General features: G+C 34.6%; 1 long non-coding RNA gene and 1 pseudogene across 7 annotated transcripts in view; one reads left to right on the top strand and one right to left on the bottom strand.

Moving 5' to 3' along the window:
- Window positions 1-15,123, top strand: part of LOC130048050 (uncharacterized) — a 31,495-nt gene that overhangs the window by 15,901 nt on the left and 471 nt on the right. For 3 of the 7 annotated variants that reach the window (XR_008796871.1, XR_008796875.1, XR_008796874.1), the window contains 5 exons: window positions 1,073-1,380; window positions 2,646-4,563; window positions 6,095-6,912; window positions 8,463-8,616; window positions 10,316-13,822. This is a non-coding gene — a long non-coding RNA (uncharacterized LOC130048050). Of the gene's footprint in view, window positions 1-392; window positions 530-1,072; window positions 1,381-2,645; window positions 4,564-6,094; window positions 6,913-8,462; window positions 8,617-10,315; window positions 13,823-15,123 lie in introns of those variants that run through there. The other 4 variants (XR_008796872.1, XR_008796873.1, XR_008796877.1 and 1 more) reach the window with 4 other exon arrangements.
- Window positions 5,069-10,433, bottom strand: LOC130048049 (interferon-induced protein 44-like; annotated as a pseudogene).

Here is a 15,123-nt window from a genome sequence, read left to right as displayed (position 1 = left end):
GGATCGAAAGATATTGTACATACGTTAAGGAAGTAATTGGGCATAAGTTAAAGACGTAAAGGACAAAAAATGCTAGTATTTGCTCTGTTCTTTGTAGAATCGATTTTCAATATGCATATCGTTTTTGATTGTGTGTTTCGGGTGAGTGAAAATTCAAGAAGTCCAGATATAACTAAAAAGGTTACATGTATATTAAGAGACGAACGTTGATAGATGAAAGATATATATAATTTTGTTTGTATCTTAACTCTTATGGATGAGAATAGCAATGTCAATTTATTTCTAGCCTAATACATGTAGCTATCAAATCTTATAGTCCTAAATTTAGGTTTCTAGCGTCTTCATATTCATAACGAGGATAACGTCTATAACTCAGTGTGTCGGTAGGGTTTATTTTCACAGTGTATGAAATAACAACTTTCACTTTTAATACCGGGAACGTAATACTGACACTAATTATTTAGTTTTTTGAAAACTAGTTTGTAAACCAGAGCTACCTTCTATTTGACTTTTCGGAAATTTATATCTGGTAAGTTATATTTATACGAGCTAGTTCTGATTTCGGAAAACTACGCTGTAAAATAAACTAAGACGAGTTTCACTTTAAATACCTAGAATTAGTATTTTTAAATGCATCATTATAGTCAATACATATACACAAACGATATTCAAATATATCTATTCCGATATCTTAGATATTGAATTTATTCCTGTTTGTTTTTTTATAATTTTTTATAGATGCAAATCAGTTTGAATACAAAAATCTGAATTCATGATTGTCTTCCGTACATTATTGTAAAAATGTACATGTATGCAAATTTCAAAAATAGTATATATCAAATTAATGACCAGATGGTTTTCAATCACATAATATAATTGAGAGAGAGAGAGAGAGAGAGAGAGAGAGAGAGAGAGAGAGAGAGTAAATGATTTAAATTAATTCGGTACCCATGCATTTCACAAATTAGACAGTGGTTGCCTATTTATCGTATTTTAGGATTATTGTCAAGTTCTCATACTTGTGTAGCTATATCTAATCTATATATCTAATATTTTGGCCAAACAAAATCAGTAATAAAAACCTACACCAAAGTGCAAAAGCAAGAACATCAGCACAGAGATAAAACAAAGAAGAATGAGATGGCTTGGTCACGTAATGAGAATGCCCCAGACCAGGATTCCCAAAGTAGCTCTACACTGGACACCACCTGGAAAGAGGAAAAGAGGCAGACCACGTACCACCTGAAGGAGAACCATAACATCAGAACTTGAGGTAATGGGCTACTCATGGGGACAGGCACAGTATATTGCCAAGGACAGAGCGAGATGGAGACAACTTGTTGAAGCCTTATGTTCCACCGGGGACGAAGAAGATAACGAGTAAGTAATCTAATCTATTACCAGTAACAGCCATCTATGAAAAGGTGAAGATTGGAAAGAGTGATCATTTTCGTAAATCCTATACAGAATACAATATCAAGAGTTGGGCAAATACGGACTCCTACACATAGCAGAGGTGAAATCAGGTCCCTAGGAAAAGTAAGCATCCCATATCGACCAGGTATACCCGAACTGTGCTCTATATCGTGACCAGGTCAACGGTGTAATCCCTCGTCAATCTCAGTGTATAAAGAATGACCTAAGAACTGGCACGAACACGTCAGATAGCATTTAACCCAATGACAGGTTGTATTGGGAACCTTGCTGGCTCAGAAGATTTTTAAATGACACCACGTTCCTTGATAATGCTCATTCAGCGGACAATACCTTCATTTGAACATACTTCAACCAGGGATACTTTGTATAAAGTTTTATTGAAAATGGTCCAGTGGTTGTGGGGAATATTAAAATATGAAAATGGGATAAGAAAAACACATGTATATAGACACTTAGATATGAAAAGAATCAAATGAAATATGTGACATCATAATATGATGCATTATCTATCCATATAACAGGTACATGTAACATTACGTATAAGACATCACAGAGTCGTCCACTTCTGCTTTATACTTATATATTTTATTGAAACTAGACATTAACGGAAAACTGACAACTCAACTGTATAAGCTTGTCCATCGTCAACTTCCCATATTTATGTAGCAACATTTCATTATCACGTGCATATGGTGTATATATCTCTCAACTGATTCGATATGCAAGAGCTTGTTCTGCGTATAGTCAATTTTTAAATCGAGGCAAGCTACTGACAAACCCTTTGAAGATACAGGGGTTTCAACAGTCTCCATTAAAGTCAGCATTTCGGAAAATTTATGGTCGTTATAACGATCTAGTTCGTCAATACAATCTATCATTGGGTCAAATGCTGTTTTGCGTGTTTCATACCGATTGTTAAGCGGTTCTTGGCACACTGATTTTGACTACGGCTAACTCCGTTTACCTGATCAGGATATAGGGCTCAGGGCGGGCGTGACCGGTCGACAGGGGATGCTTACTCCTCCTAGGCATCTGGTTCCACTTCTGGTGTGACTGAGATCCGTGTTTGCCCGACTGTCTATTTTGCATTGCTTGTGGGGGTTTTGGGATTCATAGCTGTTCGTTGTCTTCTCCTTTCATAAAAAAGAAATATAATGTTCCTTTGCTTTTAAATTAACCTTATGAAGCGTTTCGTCATTCGTCATTAGGATATATCGCTAGTACATTTACCATGATACGAGCTGCAATACCAACCAGACCCAACCTGACAGAAAACAGTACCAGAGCAGTCCAGGGGACTTCTTTTTGAGACGGCTTAGCAGCCCTAGAGCAGTCCCGCACCAGTCCCATGGCAGTCCCACACCAGTCCCAGTAAACAAACCGAAAAATCATTGCAGTAGTCCCAGCGGTCCAAGCAATCCCAATAGGCGGGGTTAAAATAACTAGTGGGAGGAGACAAGCCAACAGTGAGATTATCAATAAACATTGTCGATAATCGCTGGAGCCGTCAATACGGTAGTCAAAATCGAAAATAAATGACTTACAATGTAATTATAGAGAAAAACAATACATTATACATGAAAACAGCACATATTCAAAATACTTGTGTGACACTTTTTCATGAATTTATAACAAAATGCTAGTTTATGTGGCGTCGGTGGCCGAGTGGTTAGGCCGTCAGACTCTCGACCGAAAGGTCGTGAGTTCGAGTCCTGGCCGCGGCAGGGCTGACGTTGTGTCCTTGGGAAAGGCACTTTACATGAATTTCCTCACTCCACCCAAGTGTAAAAGGGGTACCTGGCTATAGACAGTGAAAGATATTGTTAGAATGTTAGTGCTCTAGCCCTTGTAATGGCAGCTTGTATTGTATGCTTCCTAGGAGGCTGAGAAAGTTCTAGATTAAAATAAGGTCAATGTACATTGATTATTGTAAAGGGCTTTGAGCACCATACGCTGGGTAAGGCGCTATATAAAACGAATTATTATTATTATTATTATTACGAGTGAAAAAAGATACATGTAGAGTTTATAAGTCTGATAACCACAATTTCACAACGTAAAATCAATTGACGTCCATGTTCTGTCAGGCAATTTTGTTGTTGTCATTCATTATTTATTTTTCTTTAATATTAATACATGTGAAGTGTATCTTGGGTTCTGAAAATTATGTAGCATAATTATATTTATTTCTTGACTGGGTTATTGAAATAAATGTGTTTAAATTCGCCTAAATGATTTATTCACTTATTGTCTATATCAAACTAGCAAAAACTGCTTTCCAATTACGTGTACAGGTATTTTTAATTTGTAAATGTAGATATGGGCCACTTATTGTCAGCATAATAAAATTGTTTAATTTCACTACAACATTTAGACAGATTTAAATAATTATGAAGATTTCAATCAAAGTGTATGTGAACATGTTGTTTTAACATGAAATCGAAGGTATAGTGTTTGTAAAGTGCATGTTCCCAAATAGACATACCTTGTCTGGATACAAGATCATTATTTTCTCTGTTTATGGATTCGGGTATTTGGGAATTATTCAGTACATTATCTTTCATCAAAATTATCAGCCACTGAATGTAGGGAGATATTTTTGTTATTCTATTTCCATCCATTATCTTCTCAAGTTGTCTAGTGAAAGTGCGTCAGTAAGCGGTGAAAAAATTACTGAAGTGATTTGCGTATATTTTGAATAGGCAGTGGTGGGGATTTCTTGTCAATCATAACATCACGTGATTCATTCACGCTTGGCTGAACAGAGCAGCCCCAGAAAGAAGGCCCGGGGACTTCTGGGACTGCTTTCTAGAGCAGTCCCAGGGCATTCCCAGAGCAGTCCCACTTTTTCAGAGAGCAGTCCCAGAGCAGTCCCCAGGACTGCTTTCTGGGACTGCTTTGGTTTCAGGTTGGGTTTGGTTGGTACTGTTAAACTTATGCGGTACCAATTTTGATGCACCAGATGCGAATTTCGACAAGTAATGTCTCTTCAGTGATGCTCTACCGAAATTTTTGAAACCCGAAAAAACAGTAAACTTGGAGGTCTTCAGACCTATTTTAGGGGAAAACAGATTGCCAAAAAGTGGAGTCCAATTCATCTAAGGATAAGAGCTATGCATGAGGAAGGTAATCCTTAATTTTGAAATGAATTTCTAAATTTTATCACAGCAATTAAATATACATCCGTATTTTCAAGCTAGTAACGAAGTACTTAGCTACTGAGCTGTAGAGAACCTCGGGGACTAACAGTCCACCAGCAGAGGCCTCGACCCAGGGGTCCTAATGTAAAACTTAGACGATACCAATTTTGATGCACCAGATATGCATTTCGACAAGTAATGTCTGTTCAGTGATGCTCAACCGCAATTTTTGAACCCCGAAATAACAGTAAACTTGTAGGCCCTAAAAGCTATTTTAAAGTGAAGTCAAATTTGTCTAAGGATGAGGGAGATAATCTTTAATTTTGAAATTAATTTCTAAATTTTATCACAGCAATTAATGTACTTCTAATAATGACGATTGTCAAGTGCTCTTTACTTATAAAAGGAAAGTATACAGCAATTTTCTCCATAAATGGATACTTGCACGTGATACTTTTACAACATGTATATCACATATAGTGGAGGTGTAATTAGAGGATGAATTTTATTCAACATTCAATGCATAAAAACGGCATGGGATATGCAGATTTACTGAGGATTTTCTTATTGAGTTTAAAAGCAGCTGATGCTACTCATTTTATAATTTCTGACAAAGAATAAGGCATAGTTTACCATACACTTATAACACATTGTAGTCAATCCCTGTCTTTTATTGTCTTTTCTTCCAACGTCAAACTGTCAAGTTGTTCATCTATGAAATCATCAGCGAGATCTAAACATCGCTGTAGAGCCTCCATTAACAGGATATAGACTCCAGTTTTCAGTTTTCTCTCGCTCTCGTAGTTTTTCTCAGGAAGCACATGCGCACGTGGAAGACCCATCATTGCTGCTTCCTTTTCAATGGCATGGGATATACTGGAGCTGCTAAAAGTGTTTGTAACATCTTCCTCTACGTCCGGACATATTTTGTCCAGCTTCGTTAATAAGACAACTTGGGGTACATCTGTAAACAAGACATCGAATTAATTGTAAATGAGAAAAAGGTACCACTATATGGAAAGGTGAAAATGACGATTATGTGTAGGGCCACTGGGATACCAGAGGTGGGATCAGGTGCCTAAGAGATATAGAGTAATCGGTAGTCAAAATCAGTATGTAAGGAGTGTGTTAATAATTGGTATGAATCATGTCAGGCAGCAATTTAAACAACGACATGTTTTATTAGTAAATTAGATCGTTATAGTGAACAAAGCATTTGCGAAAGGCCGAGTTTAAGCGAGCCTGCAACATCAACTCATTTGTTGGCCTTAAATATTCAAAAACCATGTTTTACAAAAATATATTTGACTTGTCTCCTTCATAAACAGGCTAAAAGATATTCATGTCAGTATCAAAATGAGATACCCCGTGACAGAAAATGTAGCACTGGCTTATTACAAACAATACATAAGTCTATGTTCATGAAGATATATACAAATACTCTAGAGTTGTTAATTTCATTCAGTCTATTTTTGAAACGTATAAATCTTACTTTTGTGGTTCATTTTTATTTGTAGATCCTTAAGTTGTTTGCGAGTTTTGTCAGAAAGGATATCAACAGTGCTGCCATCTCCAAGAAAAGCCACGCAGTGAAAATTGTCCCGTAGCTTTGGGTATCGTAGGAATCTAGGGGTATCCGTTGTAAGGGGAACCATGGGATTAAACTACAAAAGTAAATATAATTGTTGGGAATCAAAATACAACTACTAACTATGGATAAAAATTAATTGTTCCGACCATCTGTAATTATATCTAAGTTATGATCATCAAGCTTCATTTATTCCAATAAGGAGTTAAGCAAAATCGGGATTTTCTTTGGCAATCGTCACTGCAGAAGGACACACCACCACAATATGCGTTAGATTAAGTAAAGATGAAGCAAAAATGAGCTTAACGAAAAATGTAATGATAAGGAACAGTGGAGAATCTCATAAATCGTATCAAAAATACAAATTGGGAGGAGGGCAAACACAGAAAACAAGTCAACTGAGGATACTTATGCCTCCTAGGTAGCTTTTTCAACCTCTAGAGTGTTAAAAGATTCGTGATTGTCCTAGTCTTCATTTTCTGTTTTTATAGGATATTCTTTTATTGATCACTGTTTGTGATCTCCACCTTTCATCCGAAGCTCCCATAAATATTTTCAATTAGGAACTTTAATTTCCTTTTGAATGTCAAGTTCAGAATATTTGTGCATAAAATCAGAATGTTGTCTAGCAAAGTTTAATTTTGAATGACTGCTCAAAAGTTTATTGAAGTAACAGCTGTCTACAAGATTGAAAAGCCTAGCCATTAATTTTCAATAAGGAATGGTGGTGGACAGTATTGCAGAGTCGTAAGTTTTTAATACGTTAAATTTGGAAAATGTTTGCGATTTCATATTTACGGAAATTCTTTGGAATCTTGGATCATCCAGTTTCGATTTATATAATATATATATATATATATATATATATATATATATAGTTTGTAAATAAAGGATTCGGTATTTGATACAGTAAATACATCCAATAATAAAAGTCAAGAAAGACAAAACTCGAATAACATTTCACTGTTAGCGCTTTCGGCTTTAATGCCTCTTCAGATAGTTATATAATGAAATAATATTGCTAAGTAACGTCAACATATCACGACGTAAGTAATTGTCCTTTGTGACGTCATAATGAATTACACTGGTAGCAGTATAATACACACAATATTAGACCAAACTTGGAAATCAATTATATATATAAATCAATTATATATATATATATATATATATATATATATATATATATATATATATATATATATATAGTTTGTAAATAAAGGATTCGGTATTTGATACAGTAAATACATCCAATAATAAAAGTCAAGAAAGACAAAACTCGAATAACATTTCACTGTTAGCGCTTTCGGCTTTAATGCCTCTTCAGATAGTTATATAATGAAATAATATTGCTAAGTAACGTCAACATATCACGACGTAAGTAATTGTCCTTTGTGACGTCATAATGAATTACACTGGTAGCAGTATAATACACACAATATTAGGCCAAACTTGGAAATCAATTATATATATAAATCAATTATATATATATATATATATATATATATATATATATATAAGCACTGAAAGGGCCACGATACAAGGCCTTTTCAGTGCTTTTATAAATTTCATTACTGACCTTATATCTTCTTAGATCCGACACTTTAAGAAAGTAGGGTGCTGTTGGGTTTTCGTACAACACCCTATTTTCTGAAAGTGTCGAATCTAAAAAGATGCAAGGCCAGAAAAGAAGTTTCTTTAACGGTCTGAAGAAAGCCATGGTATTGTTGGTTATTCAAACCTCAAATTTTCCCGCGTCTTTATTAAAAGATATTAATTACATAAACGAATATCACGCACCACGAAAAAAAGACAAATATCAATGATCTACATTGTTAACAGGAATGATACACCTATGTACTGAATTGAGTAAAATGGTTTTATTGTAAGCGAATCTACAAACGATGGGCATGAATATATATAGGTGAATAATATTAATACGTGTGTTAAAAGTTTGATCAAATCAAACCTGGTAGCGATCTGGGACATGACCATCTGATGTAAAGGAAATTTCCTCTGCATCCAAAACCAATTCCTATTCAAATCCTCGTGTATCACACACGCAGAAGTTGAGGAATCTTCCTGAAGAGAAGTCCTTAACCTTATACTGCCGGTACTGAAACCAAATAGAACATCACTAAATGTTGCACCTTCTGCGGTTTGTAAATAATTAGAACAGTTTCTTGCTGCGTTTTCTAATGTAACGCACAATTACACTTCTGGTAATTTTTTTAAATAAGAAAAGAATTGTTAACTTTATATACCTTCATTGACATTACATTTTAATACTTACACAGGTGGTCACACTGTGCTCAAAACTTCCACTACACGCCGTGCTGGTGATTTTCCCACGGAAAATAGAGTTAACAGAGTTAAAGAAACTGGATTTCCCAGCACCAATTTGACCAATCAGAAGAATATTCGCAGCTGTTGTTTTGGCTTCCATCACTGGTCTGTAGTCAATCAAATTTCCCTTTAGTTCTTGTGCTTTCTTTAAATGAAAGAGAAAAAACCATCCCTTCGTGTATACTTTTCTCAAAGAAGTTTCAGTGTTGATGCCAATTTCTCATTTAACATTCTTTTAAGGCTCTAAACGAGGAATCTTAATTGAAACATCATTCTCGTAAATTTTGATATTAGTGCAACGAACGTTTTAAAGTTGTTATGTCATCGATTCAACTTTAAACATACACATTTTGCAATAAATCACTACTGAAAATGAGGCTTAGGGGGAGATCCAAACTATGTTAAGTGTTTACAATTTTGCTATGGTATGAGCATTAGGAACACAGCATATGAATATCAAGTGTCACTAGTTTTAAATTTGAATCAACACATGATTTGCCACACTATTGTCATATTGGTATTTCAATATCAATTCAATATTGAAAACTAACCAACCTCTGTGACTGTTTTGTAATTTTGTAAATATTAGGGAGGGTGAAGAATTCTAAATTTCGATAATTCTGGTGATCTTGTATATACTATTTTGTAACTAAATTGATATCAAATGTTTATCTGGGTGATTCTTTAAAGTCTTTACATCTAATCTAAAGCTACAGTTCTATAGCTTCTAATTTAAAAAAACAAAACAAAACATGGGATTATAATAGATAAGAAAGAATGAAGATAACAGTGATATATCTAATTAAATTATGAATAATACAAATATAAGAGTTGAGCAAGAAATGATGCCCGGAAACAATGGAGCTAGAATCATCAGTCATGGAGGAGTAAGCATCCCCTATTGAACAGACAATCCCTTCATGAGTTTTCTATTTTGATCAGATAAACAATACACGTAATGAAAGGATTGTTCGAAAACTTTTGTTACACTGTTCTGATGTTATTACGGTTCACAAATTTGCATGGGTATTACATAGAATTTTAACGCAATTGGAACGTACGTTGTACATTTTGTTCAACAGCAAAACGCTTCAGAAATTATAGGATGAACATATAAAGTCAATACATGTTTCTTAATCCATATATATATATATTTGAATGAAATTAATTTTGTTGGAATTTGAAGAATTACACGTAAAACGTATAATATATTGGATAGGTGATTTACATAACAAACCTCAGACATCCATTCAGAGTCGTCTCTCCAAGGTTTATCTAAATTTCTTGGTCCCGGTCCATCTGATGAAAAACACAAAATACTCAACACTTACAGCTGACGTCATATTCTGTAAACCGTTGGCAAAGTCAAAGATCATAAAGTAACCATTAAACCAAATCAAGCTTGTGGCACTGTGTTTCGAAAACCGTGAGCAATCTAAAAAAATTTGTAAACACAACACCACATCTCAACACGTACAGTAAACATTCCAAGCTACAACTTTAACGAATTTGAAACTGCATCATTGATGATTAGCGAATTAATTAAATGACAAATCTTGTGTATTACATTATTTATCTGCATATCATACTATACTGACAATTTACAAAGGATGGGTATTGAGCTATAACGTTGTAAATTGATAACGGATCATTTGTCTCACAACCTTACCTTGAACAAGATAAACTTCTAAATCCATGACTTTCAGATTGTTGTCTGTCACGGAATTTGCGTGTTGGCCATTCAGGTTGTAACTGTTTTCAATATTTTGTACATATCCATTAAGAGAAAACACATTCTTTCCAGACTTGCTGATGGTACCAGTAAAAGTTTTCAGATCATGTCCACCACCAAACGTCGGACCACTATCACTGTCTACATATGTCTCTTTGTAATTTGAAACTTCATTGGATTGGACGATCCGTTATACTGCATCCGAAACAGAAATGCGTATGGATCAGTGATGTAACTGTCATTAGAGTTCCAGCTCTGTGACAGGTACCCCCCGTAACTCATTGTTCGTTATATTCACCTTTCATACAGTAAGTTGGGAGAGTTTATGCATTTAAATCGCTAAGCAGTCTATGAAATAGCTTGAACTGTTCCAATTTACTTTATATCGTATGAATTGAGTAAACTTTGTTTCATTCCTTATAGTTTAATTTCGTAAACCGCCTTTGATATCATTTGATGAAGGATTTTAAAGAACATATGAATTCTATATGACACAAACCAATAATGCCGTACATGTAGCAAGACAATGGAAACTGAACAGCCAAAGGTATTATGACTCATTGCTAGGACGTCATATTGCGGGACGAAACGGCAACTTTGTTTATACTATAAAAAATATAAAGAATGTTGATAACGCCAAAATGAACCAATCTCACCGCGTGTTACATTTAGAATTAAGTTATATTTAGATATAAATGATATGTGCATAATTTAGAAATAATTAATGCTATGAACCAATTCTTAATTTCGTTTTAATTTTCGGATAATTTAACCGTTGTACATTGAAGTATTATATACATTATCCACCAATTTTAATACATTCCTCCTAGAGTAAACCCGCGGGGATCCGGGTAAGAATATATCCTAAATACCTCTTACTTGTCATAAGAGGCGACTAAATGGGGCGGTCCTTCGGATGAGACCGAAAAAACGAGGTATCGTGTCACAGCAGGTGTGGCACGTTATATATATTTCTCACTGTTCAAAGGCTGTAAGCGCCAAGCATATGCCTAAATTTTGCAGCCCTTAACTAGCAATGGTGACGTCTCAATATGAGTGAAAAATAACTCTCGAAAGGGAGGTTAAACAATGTAAAATCAATGAATCAATCAATCCTCCCCGAATAGTCTTCAACAATACCAGCTGACTCGTGCAATGACAACATATGATAAAATGCCTGAACATCGTTGATCATGACACTATTCATAGAGGAAATATCGAGGAAATTTATAGTTACATGTACGTAATAAATCAAACCTCGAGCCCTTACATTTTAGTCCTACATTCTATAGCTTACTACAACTGTCAGTCGAGCTATTGCAGTCCAACAATGTACATCTATGTGGTGTTTTCAGTTCTAGATACATATGACTTCGTTGACCGACGCTTGTCAGGTAGATAATATTCAATTGTTACTAACTTCAGAATCACCCCGTCCCCGAATAGTTCAAGATCCTTTTAAATGCACCGCTATACTATCCCGGGTGACTTACTAGAATTGGCCATTGTCGTCCGTCGTGCGCTAACAATTGAACATTTTAACTTCTTCATCATTACCATTTTCATAGATTTCAAAGTCGAGATGAAGCATATATGGGAAAAGATGGACATAAATTCTAAACTGCAAGACTCATATAATCCTATGGCCTTAGGGGTGGGGCAAAAACTGCCAAATATTAGCAAGATTTAAACTATCGTCCTCTCTACAACCGAACATTTGTAAGAAAAACGAAATGTATTGCGATATAGAACAGGAAGGCCCCTTGAAAATCGTAAATTTCCTGATCCCCGGGGTAGACTTCTTTCTTTACCTTGGCTGATATTGTATAAAGATTGTGGGCATATTGAGAAAAAAGAGAAATGGGGGGGGGGGGGGATTCGAATTTCGTAACGACACTCCCAAGGGATCTGACTATAGCCATATAATGCTAATGAAGGGTTATGGTAATGGACAGTGGTTAACTTTCAGAACTCCTATAAGGAATGCAACAAAGAATTAAACAAATATGGGCTCTTGGATACACGAGAGGTGGGATCAGGTGGCTAAGTAACAATATAATGTACGGTTTGCTCACCGTTGTTTCGCGGATAAATTGTGCTGATCAAAGATTTATGCGGAAATAATCGTATGGAGATGGCAGTTTTGTGAGACATTAAAACGACTCTTGTAGGGATATTGCAATTTTTCTGCTAGATGTCCTTACAGTGACGGTAAAATGGAAGTTTCATGCCTTCCAGCGGTCACAGTTGATGCCCTTGTTTCATTAGAAGTTTTTAAACACTTCTCTTTCCACCCTTGTTAATTCTACAAAACTAAGAGTTGGGCAAACACGAACCTCTGGATACACCAGAGATGGGAACAGGACTCACATTTTCTAAAGTTCGTAGACGTAAACGTAGGATTTACGTCTGACTTAAGATTACAGTTATGCACTCGTAAAATGGTATTCACAAAACCGTTCGTAGCCGCAAACGTAATTTACGAATTCTTGAATGTATAACTTACACTTACGAGTGCGCAGTGACTATTTTCACTTCGAAGTGTAAAAAGTGTGAATTTGCTCATCTACTTTGAATCCCCTGCACTACCTCCACATTATAACTTAAAATGACGAAAAGGAACACGGAACCTTGTGAGAAAGCAACGAATTTCAACATACACATATGTCTGCCTACGGTATGTCAATCAATTGTACTGTTATTCAGTGTTATTTACAAATTCAAATGGAAGGTTCATCAAATTTAACGCATTTGTTTATGGATCTGCGATGCAGTACTTGTTAAATTGTTTCAATAGAAGTGTTAGTTATTTACAATTGTATATGTGCCCACTATTTACACATTAAGACACAACCTCATTGGTGTACATGGTATCCTCACACTTTTGACAACACCATAATTGAAATTCAAAATTATTTATCCTATATTTTTTATTCCATGATTAGGACAAGAGCAAAGCAGTGCCATAACTACCTATACACAAGTACGCAAATAATTTTACATCATTTCGCAAAAAGAAAAAAGAATATTTGTGAAAAATTAATCTAAAAAAAAATATATACAGGCACTTATTCTAAAATGTGTTATTTGTACGTGCTCCTCCATTAGTTATAAAATATGAAAATCATTATTGTTTCAACAATATATACTCTGGGCGAACAGGTAGATAGGGTGAATTGACCCGATACCAGATGAGATCTCTTTCAGCATCATTTCAATTATCGTTTGTACACATTCACGTACAAAACTTTTAGAAAACATTGTGAATCAAAATCGTATTCAAATACAGTTGTACAACTGTGTAAAGTCAATGTTATTTTATTTAATTTAGAATAACTTTGACTATATATGAATTGGAGATATTAGGTGTGATATACATGTAGCATGCACCAGATATCCAAGTTAGCTGACTTCTTTTATTTTTCAAAAGGTCATAAAGGTGGTCAGGAAATAAATTGCCAACAGACAGCAGCATTCCTTGATTTAGATGCATTTCTATTCATGTCTTCTCCTGAAAGTTTTTCCATGATGTGTCAGGGTTAGGATTGGGATGCAGGATGTACAGTGCATTCATAGGATGTAAGAATATCCACTGTTTGTACACATAATCATTTCTGTACTTACAATTTTTTTTAAAGAATCACAATCAATTATGGTACATGTAATGCTTTTCTTAATGCATTGGTGGTTAAAACCTTAGGCAAAGATCATAATTTATCATCAAAGTTTGACTATTTTGCATTCTCTGTACCTGTCTCCCTAGCATATTTCTTCAAATTTTTGCGAATAGAAATTCAACCAATTTAAGGACATACACTATGTTTCTCCGAAATATTGTTTTCATCTCCTCAATAATGAAAAATTCATGCATGATTTCAAAATAATTTTAAAGGGGCATTAGCTATAATTTTGTCACCGAACATTGAATTCAATAAAAATTGCTCTATATTATATATTTCAGTAATAACACATATATTCAATTGTTTCAAACATATTTTAGTCTGAAAGCAGGCACATGAACATGTAATGATGGTGATTAGATGATTATCATCTTGCAAGCCGATAATTCTTCTTTATATATTTCTTTACACTAAAAGCGGTTATCAAATGTAGTTTTATTAGGTTTCTCTTTTTTTTTCTTTTACAAAAGAAATATTTTTATTAGTCAGTATAATACATAGTCCTTTGCCATTGAGAGATTTTGAGAGAGAGAGAAAATAGTTGCAATCACTTTCACAGCAAATATGCCCCTTTAAATTTATATTGTAGTACTACCATACTTTATATGTCAGTCTGAGTAGCTCAGTGGTTAGATCACCTAACTAGAAATGCAAATTTACCAGGTTCGATACTCAATTGTGTTGAAGATTTTTCTCACCTTTGCTACAGTAAAATTCCATTTATATAGCTCACTGCACTACATATCAGCTGATTTTTCATTTTTACTTGCCACAACCAGGAACTATCAAAATATGTTAACTCTAGACTAAATCAAATCTGAGAATTAAGTAGAAACAAAATAGAATGCAAATGAATTGTACCTGAAATGTCATGAAAAATTATTTAGATTATTTTTTTTTAATTTAGAAACGTGTATGTCTTTAATTGAAACTTACCATTCTTGGTTAAAGAGTATTTATTTATGTTTTCGAAAGAAGTCAAGTTCATTACAAGGAGAATGGGTAATGAAGAACTACTGAAGTTGACATTGGCGTCATTTCAAATCATTTTCTTAATATGGGCTCTTGGGTAATAAATTATTAAAATTAGAAAGTGTATGTGATACTTGTTGATATCTTCCCAGACATGGTGTAGATAAATATTCAATAAAAAATCAGTATTATCACAATTTTACAGTTTGTTTAACTGACAATTATGCT

Source organism: Ostrea edulis, chromosome 7, assembly GCF_947568905.1.
Source record: "Ostrea edulis chromosome 7, xbOstEdul1.1, whole genome shotgun sequence".
Taxonomy (NCBI): Eukaryota; Metazoa; Mollusca; class Bivalvia; order Ostreida; family Ostreidae; genus Ostrea; species Ostrea edulis.
This window is presented reverse-complemented; position numbering and strand designations above follow the sequence as displayed.